General features: G+C 33.1%; 1 non-coding gene across 1 annotated transcript; it reads left to right on the forward strand.

The window, feature by feature from the left end:
- The first annotated feature begins 4,033 nt into the window (after window positions 1-4,033).
- Window positions 4,034-4,162, forward strand: LOC126021212 (small nucleolar RNA SNORA51). The gene has a single exon (XR_007499812.1). It is a non-coding gene; the product is annotated as a small nucleolar RNA SNORA51 (small nucleolar RNA).
- Window positions 4,163-9,639: the final 5,477 nt, after the last annotated feature.

Genomic DNA, 9,639 nt, shown 5'->3' on the forward strand with positions numbered 1-9,639 from the left:
AAAATGCAGCATAATAACTATTCTATCACCCTAGTATATAAATTATCCTTTGTTCAGATTCCATTTCCTTTCTTTTTTTGGGCCATACCCAGTGATGTTCAGGGGTTACTCCTGACCTTGTGCTCAGAAATCGCTCCTATCTTGGGGGACCATATGCAATGCCAGATATCGAACCACGGTTCATCCTAGGTTTGCATATGCAAGGCAACACCCTACCTGCTTGCGTCACTGCTCAGGCACCCTTTGTTCAGATTTCTTAGGTAATTGCTTATGTAGTTACTGATTCTAGCTTTTTCCTTTCTAATGACAAAAATTTCTTCTAGGCCACGCTTTTGCTACATTCCATGAGCTTTTTTATTTTCATTTTCATTTTTTTCAATATATTTTTGTACTTTTTAAAATTTCTTCATTAATTTAGGTATCTATTAGAAATGGCTTTGCTTAATTTGTTAACATGTTGAGATTTTAAAACTGTTTTTGCTACTGATATCTAGTTTAATTTAGTTGTGGCTTGGGAAAAGGCACGACATGCATTTTTATTATAAAATTTTGTTAAAGTGTATATTATACTTAGACTTTTTCGTGAATAGTTTGTTAAAATTAAGAATATACATTTTCTTTTGTAAGTAGTTTGTCTATGAATATCAAGTAAATCTTTTCTGATAGTGCCATTCGGCCTATTGTTAACTTATCTATCTCTTTTTAAAGATAACTAAGAAATATCAAGTTAACCAACATAGTACTTTGAATATTTTGCTTTCATTTCTTAAATCCATTATTTGTAAGCTATGTCTTTCTATATACTTTATATGATTTGTAAATAAAATATAGCCAAATCTAATGTAAAAACTCTTGTAGTTTCTGTCTTTTTGGTGTTGCATTTTGACATTCATAAAGTTAATATCAACTTGTTTTGATTAATTAGCTACCAAATTTCTCTCATTTTTACTTAATGCATAGATATTTGTATATCCACATTCATCATTTATCTCTCTCATTTCTTGGATTGTAATTGAACATTATTTCCATATTATCACTTCTTTTATCAGTCATGCTTTAGAAAGATGAGCTGATCAATAACCCACAAATTCCTGATATTTATTGCCTCTAGACAAATTCCCAGAGTTGTTTTTTTTCTTTTTTCTCTTCTTTCTTTCTTTTTCTTTCCAACTGAAGCACAGAACTGGAATCATCTTGTTCTTCCTCATAACTTGAAGGAAATTAAAAAATGGATGGTACCAGAACCAACCAATCGTATGAATATTGAGTGGAAATAAAAAATGATCAGACTTAAGCACCAAACCCAAAGTCAATGACACCTGAATCGATACCCAATCTACAGCAAGCTATACACCAAGGAGACCTCTTACACTAGCAGTCCAAGGAGCAAAGGGGAGGGGCATGGGATGCATGCTGGGAACAGGGGTGGAGGGAGGACAATACTGGTGGTGGGAATGGCCCTAGTTCTTTGTCACTATGTACATTAATTATTACTGTGAAAGACTTGCAATTCATTTTGATCATAATAAAGCTTATTTAAAAAAAGAAATTTCTTATTCGCCTCTCCTCTCTTCATCCCTTTGGATAGAGTTGCTATTCCATTATTCATATATTATAATCACCTAGTACACTATTATGACAGTTACCTTTGTGAGCAGTTTACACATGCTTGAAATTCCTTCTCTCACACTTCTCTTTTCATTTTGAAGACTAGACAATTTTTACCTATATTGTATGTATAAAGAACATTTTATAAACAGTTTTTACAGAGTAAGAAGTATTAATCTGGGGAGATTACGTGGTGATGGACCCCCATAATTTGTATGCATAAAAATAAGTGTTTATTTTGAAGAAGAGTTTCCATGGATATAGAATTCTAAATTGGAAGGATTGTTCTCTAAACACTTTAAATGTTTGACAGCGTTGTCTTCTTACCTGCATGGTTTCTGCTGAGAAGTCTATTGAGGTTTTAGACTATTTTAGATTCAAACTAGCTAAGTCATATCACTGTCTTAATGTCAGTAGTTGAAAGTTGAAGCAAAACAAGGTATCTTCTTATTGAGTTTATGACAGACTATCACAAGTGGCAAATCTAATCAATTCTTGTATAGATTTTTGTTCAATACCTGTTCTATGCTTATCACTTTGAGTACAAGGAGAAATCACACTGATAATGACTTTTTTTGTTGGATCATTCATACTCAAATGAAAAGATTCAGAAACCACAGAATTTCAAACAGAAGTGTAAGCTTGCCATTTTAATGAGACTATTTTATCCTGAATAAAAATAAAATTCCGGGACTTTTAGTTATCAAAGAATGAATTAGTGAATATCAATGAGCTTATGAGCAAGAATCAAATTCACATTACTCTGGGCAAATTATTTCTCTTTATTGTCACTGTTGTCTCATCTCTAATGGAGAAAATATAGCTCCTGTTTCTCAAAGATTAAAGACAAAAGAATACACAAGATAACAAATACTTAGAAAAGAGCAGTACTGTATTTTGTTATGGTCTATAAATACAAGTTGTTTTTTGTTATGTCAACTAAAATGTTTTCAACTTTCTCATCTTTGTGTTTCATTGGACTAATAAATAATCTACATGAAATAAGGAATATTATATCTTTTAATGTTTTTATTATACTATTTATCAGTAATTATAGAACCAAAATTCAACCTTTTTCAATATAGTAGCATTTGCTTATTTTATTTGGTCCTTTAATGTTTTTATTATACTATTTATCAGTAAACAGAAAACCTAAATTTGACTTTTTTTCAGTATAGTATCATTTGCTTGTTTTATTTGCCCCCAAAGTACTCTTTGGGGGCGATTTAAGCTCATTATTTATATTGTATTTTAATAAGGGAGTATTAATATGTTCCCAGAAATCAGAAAAAAGACAAATTATGCTATCTATTCTGGTCCTTTGTACTATTCAGAAGATTAAAACACATTATGAGAGTCTTGTATTCCCAGGTCTTGAAAGGTGGCCCATAGGAAGCAAGAAAAACTGGGTCTGAATATAAAGGGTCCACCATATAGACTATAAATATCCTTTGGCTTCTGAAGGCTTGCTTTTGGTGGGTAGAAAGGGGTAGTCTTTTTGGTTTCACATGATTGCTTCCGTACCATTAGCAGTGAGTCTATTCGAATAAAAATAAAAAGTAGCACTTAAAAATGCTCTTTGGCACTTCAAAAGACCATATATTAGAGAGCTAATTGCTATAGCTTTTACAACTTTCAATTGATTTTTTTCCATTGATTTTCCTCCTCCTTTGAGCTGTCTTTTCATCTAGCTACTGCTATGAATTCCACTTCTTAGTTCTTGGGGAGTACATTACCTGCAAGAGAAGAGAGTAAAGGAAAGTGACACACTTTGCAAGAACTTTTATTCTTCTGTTCTGTCATATATTAATTTCAGACAAGTAACAGTAGCCTCAGAGTATGCTGATAGGACTTTCAGAAATCAATTCTTCTTTGGACACCTAGAAGTGACCATGAAAACTACACTTCTGGAGATTGAGTGAATACTGAATTTCTTTATTACAAAGGAAATGTATCCACCTTAAAACTGTTTTGTTTTGTGGCCAGAGTGATAGCATAGTGGTAGGGTATTTGCTTTGTACACTACTGATGCGGGACAGACCTGGGTTAGATCCCTGGCATTCCATATGGTCCCCTCGGTCTGCCAGGAGCTATTTCTGAGTGCAGAACCGGGAATAACCCCTGAAAACCGCCATGTGTGGCCCAAAAACAAATAAACAAGAAACCTGAATGAGGGAGGTAGAAAGTCTGTCTAGATTACAGGCCTGTGTGGACTGGGGAGGAAGGACACTTGGGATATTGGTCATGGGAATGTTGCACTGGTGAAGAATTTTTTGTGTATACATGTATACATTTATAAATATTATATATTTATATATATTATTTATATATATCTTTTCTTTTATATATACATATATATAGTCTGTGTAAAGAACACAGCTTGTGGTAAGAATTGGGAGGTCTTATGTTTTCTTTTCTAAGATAAGGCCTCCCAATTCTTACCACATGCTGTGTTCTTTACACTGTATAAAAAGAGGAGGTACAGTAAATGCACCCCAAATATACCTCAACCCAGGCCCTTTTCCTGGTCTGTATTGCGAATTGGGGGACAAAAAAACCTGGGGTTTTTTTGAGGAATAAAAATTTTACTCTGAACGTAATTTAGTTCATGTCTTTGTGTGTGGAGGAAAATTGAGAAATGCATTACAGCATTTGAGACTGATTACTTTAGTCAAAAAATAGTGCATATTTAATGTTGTCATATGTGATCCTTTGTTTTATGACAGTTATTTTCAGTCCATTCCAGACTGTCAATAATATGGGATATTTACTGAAGGAAAAGCATTTTATAAAGTTCTGATAAAAAAAAACTTATGTAAGAAATGCTTCTGAAGGGCTGGAGTGATAGTATAGCAGGTAGGGAATGTGCCTTGTACATGGCCTAACTGGATTCAATCCAGGAATCTCATACTATCCCTTAAGCCTGCCAGGAGCAATTTCTGAAGCAAGAGCCAGGAGCGTGGCCTGAATGTGGTTAATGATGATGATGATAATAATAATAATAATAATAAAGATTCTGAAATACATAATTGCTTAAACAATATAAAATGGAGTCTGCTATCCACAGAAGAGGCTCCAAACTCTGTATACCTTACTAGAAATGCTCATCTTTTAATTATCTTCACACTTCTGTGTGAAGATTTCCTTTGTTCTGTTAACTATTTTTACACATCTCTGTACATTAACTTACTTAGAAATATGATAGGTTTAGAATTTAGAAGGAAGATAGATCTCTGGAAGAAATATATAAATGTGAATTTCAGCTGGGTTCTGGTGACTAAAAAAAAGGGGAGAAAAGGTGAGTGACATGCATAAAAGGTGTCCAGACCTGCTTCACTGAGGTGTGGCTGGGTGTGCTGACTGTCAAAAACTGATGCGATGGCCAAAGAGCAAGAGGAGTTGTCAAAGCCCAGGTCATACAGATGGTGAGTTCAGTTTGGACATGATTGTTCTGGAGCTCATTGGAATGTACAAGTAATAATGCCAAGTAGACACTTGGAGTTAAATAAAATATTGGACATAGAAGAGTTATCTTACCTTGAGATTTCTTTTTAGTCACTTTTTAGCATAGTCATTGATGAATAGTTGAAATGTGATGGTTTTCTTTAGAAGAGAGTTTCCATGTGAAGTTAAAATCATTGAATGCTAACATTTGATAAAGATGTTAAAGTTGGGGAGAGAATAGAATAAAGATTAATAAAAGAAACTAAGAATAGGAATATCATCAAAGGGAGATATTTGAGAAATCAAAGGAAGTGTATTATCCCATAACAAAAGAAGACTTAAATGTACATGCATACATAGAACTACAGAAAAAAACAAAATTATTTGGGTTGTATTGCATTTTTATATATTAATTTTGTGTGAGGGTTCTACCCAGAGACCCTTGTGCTTACCCACAGTTTTGCTATCAAGGTTCACACTTGGCAGTGATCATAGGACCTGTGTGATGCCAGGGAATTTTATCCACGTTGGCCAAGTGCAAAGCAAGCACACTACTTGCTTTATACTTTCTCAGCCCTTATTGCTAATTCTATTATAATTCTCAACGAGCAGGTGTTAAAGATTGCTTCTATTATTTTTTCTAGCACATATATAGGAATCTTTAAATCATCAGCTTACATTAAAATATAAATAAATAAATTAAAACTTTTATCCAAATCTTATTTTCATCAACCAAATATTGAACTAAAAATGGTATGATAGGGGCAGAGCCATAGCACAGCAGTAGAGATTTTGCCTTGCATGTGGCCAACCCTGGACCAACCAACCCTGGTTTGATCCTAGCATACCATATGGTCCCGCAAGACTGCCAGAAAGATTTCTGAGTGCAGATCCAGGAGTAACTCCTAAGGACCATTAGGTGTGGCCAAAAAAAGCCTCAAAAAATGGTGTGATAATATAAATTGGTATTCCTCCCTTGGAATGAGCAGAACTATCATCAATTATTATGGCTTCCTAATTAAATTTAAAAAATCCTATCATTTATGAAGTTCAAATATCATCTCCCATTTTCTTGCTTTGTTGTTGGAGATTATCTTTGCTAAATTTTACTCTTTATATTTCCCTCAGTTCTATCTCTACGATATTTTTATTATGACTGTAATTAACCATTGTTTTTATAATTTTATGACCAGAAACATGTGTTCCATATTGAACAGTGTGACTTTATATATGATCATATTACTATCACCATTTCACTTATGGATTCCCCTACAGTCATAACCATGTCATATGCTTTCCTTATACTCCATATAGTTTTTGTCCACAAAATCACTCTCAGGACAAAAATAAACACAACAAACTATGAGATCATTGCATTCTTTGACAAAGCTTTTGTTGTTGTTTTTAAGCAAACTGATATGCTATTTTAACTTGTACAGTTTAGCCTTTTTTTTCCTTTTAAAGTGTGAACAGGTTGTTCAATTTCTAGCATTGATATTTTTCAAAAGTTATTCACAAGACAAACAGCTTCCTCCCTCACAATAAACATTTCCTAATCTCCTCATAGCCTGCTGTTCATGGTTCCAAACCGGTCAGCTATGCATAAAGGCCTGTGGATAGTGAGCCCCCTGGGAAATCCTGCTGTCTCTGTGTCCTGGATCCTCTTGTGTTTATTGTATTTTATTCTTTTATTTTATTTTATTATTTCTTTTCTGAAATAAGCAGCACTTAGTGTTAGGGAATTCAAAAGCAAGTCTTCACATTTTTTAGAAAAAAATATTTAGAACCTAAATATATGTACCCAGAATTTCATCAATCAACTAAATATAGAAGAAGAAGAAAGACATTTGTACAAAAGATAAGAGTAAACAACTACATTTCATGTACCACTGAAGGATATGATTCAGCAAAAGAAAAAAATTGTAACTATACAAATGTATTTCTTCTACTTCTTTGAGAATGCCATTTCCTATGTATTTATTTTAATCCTTTATCTTTAGTAGAATAAACATATGATTTAAAGTTAAATAAGTCATACTTTTCATGTCTTTCTTCTTTTTTACTTTTATTTTACTGTTGTACTTCCATTTTATATTGCCTTGATTGTTATTATGAAAAGTCTTGTTCCTTTATTATTTTTTATTATTTAAAACTTCTAATAGCTCTCTTATACTTCCTTTTATATTCAATCTCAAGAACATTATGTACTTACTTATCTAAAGTTACTAATTCAATATATTTAAGGCTGTTGTCTGTTATCTAAAATATATTTTTTTAGTAACTTTCTTTGCCTTTTAGGGACTTTATTTTGGCTTGTATTTGGGAAGCTTATTTAAGTCTAATGACTTTTGGTAATAGGTGTGTAGATAGTAGCAAGACTTCTAAAAAGTTTAAGAAAAGTCTGGGAATATGTATGCATTGATCTCTTTCAGTTTAAGATTAGTAGTGTTGTCCAACCAGAACAACAATTTTTAGATGAGAAGTGGAATCCAAGAATCATACTTCATTACCTGTCTATACATGTGAGTGCTATATTCATTCCTGGGCATAAATTGGTTTGGACTCTCCTGGAGTCCCAGAATCCTCTATGTATACTTCCTTTGCTTCTCACTATTTCTGATATTAGGGTCCATCTCTCATCACCTTTGAAAATAAATTCTTAGGTTGTGCTGCTGGATCTTATTAGTAAAATCTCTGCAGCAACCTAAAATGTGTCCAAAGTATACAGTCAATGACCTCTACCTGCAAAGATTTCATATTTGTTCTTCACTAGTGTCTTCAATCTGGTTTTTTTTTTTTTGCCTGTTTCAGAGACATATTTATTGAACAAAGAGATTAATAAATATGGTCAATGACCTGACTTAGCTGTTCAATTATAAAATCATATAGTGTCTGCCAAAACTAACTCTTCCTTTGGTTTATCGAAAAGAAAATCATAATCATGATCTGAAATAAATAGAACTAGTGTTAATTTTGAACAAACTTAATGGGTTATCTTTTATATTAAAAAGTGATTATTTTCCCATTGCTTAAATACCTATGTCTTTCCATATTATAATTGCTCAAAAACTTCTGTTTTTTCTTAAAATTGTAACACCAGAGGCTTTAATTCATTAAGTAATATGTCCATACATTATTTTATAGCAGACTCACTTATCTTGCACTGTTTTCCCCTCTTCTAACAGCTCCAAGAGTGGGAAATCCTGTGATCCTATGCTTTTACATTGATTTTACAATGAAATTTTACTAATTTCAATTTCACCATATAGCACTGAATCTTTAAGAAATAAAATATTTTTATTGTTTTTTTTTTTATTTGTTTGTTTGGGGGCCACACCTGGTGATGCTCAGGGATTACTCCTGGCTCTGCATTCAGAAATCACTCCTGGCAAACTCGGGGGGTGGAGGAGCATATGGGATGCTGGGGATCGATCTAGGTTAGCCACTTGCAAAGCAAACACCCTAACCACTGTGATATCACTTAGGCTCAAAGAAAAAAAAAAACTTAAAATATTTTAAATGTGTCATTCTCTGGACAAAACAGTATTCAATTAGAGAAAGTTACACAAAGAACAATTATTGTATCTTTTCATTCTCCTTATGAAACTTTTACCCAAGAAATTCTCTTCTTCCCAACTTTAGTCTTTGTGCAAATATTGGCTACTCAGATAGCCTTCGTGTGATCCAAAAATCTCAGTTATCTGGGACCAGAGTGGTAGCACAGCAGTACGGCATTTACCTTGCATGTGGCTGACCTAGGTTGGATGCATGTTTAATCCCCAACATCCCATTTGGTCCTCTGAGCCAGGAGTGATTTCGGAGCACAGAGCCAGGAATAATCCCTAAGTACAGCTCTGTGTGCCCCCTGCAAAATTAGATTATTGATTAGGTAGTTGTTTTGATAGCACTTATGCAATTAGGGAGGCAACATGTAATTACTCTGATATATGATTTAAATATTCAATATTTCTCTTTTTGGGGTGAAACTGGGGGGGTGAGATGATTTGCCACTACTTATGGCTAATGCTTCTTGTGCAATTTTATATTATTTCTTGTCCATATTTTTAAGTAAATGCCCAAAGAATTATTGAGGAAAATAGCATACTAAATATTTGAAGAAAAAAAAAAGTTCTCACTGGTTAAACTCAAAAAGTGTTTCCTAATTATTACATTTTAAATCTACTCTATCAGGATCTCAGAGCACAATGGCAAAATTAATAAAGATAAGGAGCTTAGTTTTTAAAAATAGGGTGTGCTAGGCTTGCAGTCTGGCACAGAATGATATTGTAGTTTTACTCATCAGCTTAAAATCTCTCCCACAAAAGGAAAACAAAACAGACATAGAAGAAAAATTTACTGTCTAATCTAAAAAGAACTCACTTCATCTCTGTTTCTTAAAGGAACTTTTGTCATCTCTAACTTCCATTTTTATGGCTTAATAAAGAGGGTTACTTTTACTGCTTATTTCAAATATTATTTCAAAGATTTTGAAGTCTAATATGCATGTTTTATTATGATATTTGGTAAACACTGACATCTGATATTATATAAGATAATTATGTAATCTAACATTAGCTGGGAATTTTA

Source organism: Suncus etruscus, chromosome 10, assembly GCF_024139225.1.
Source record: "Suncus etruscus isolate mSunEtr1 chromosome 10, mSunEtr1.pri.cur, whole genome shotgun sequence".
NCBI lineage: Eukaryota > Metazoa > Chordata > Mammalia > Eulipotyphla > Soricidae > Suncus > Suncus etruscus.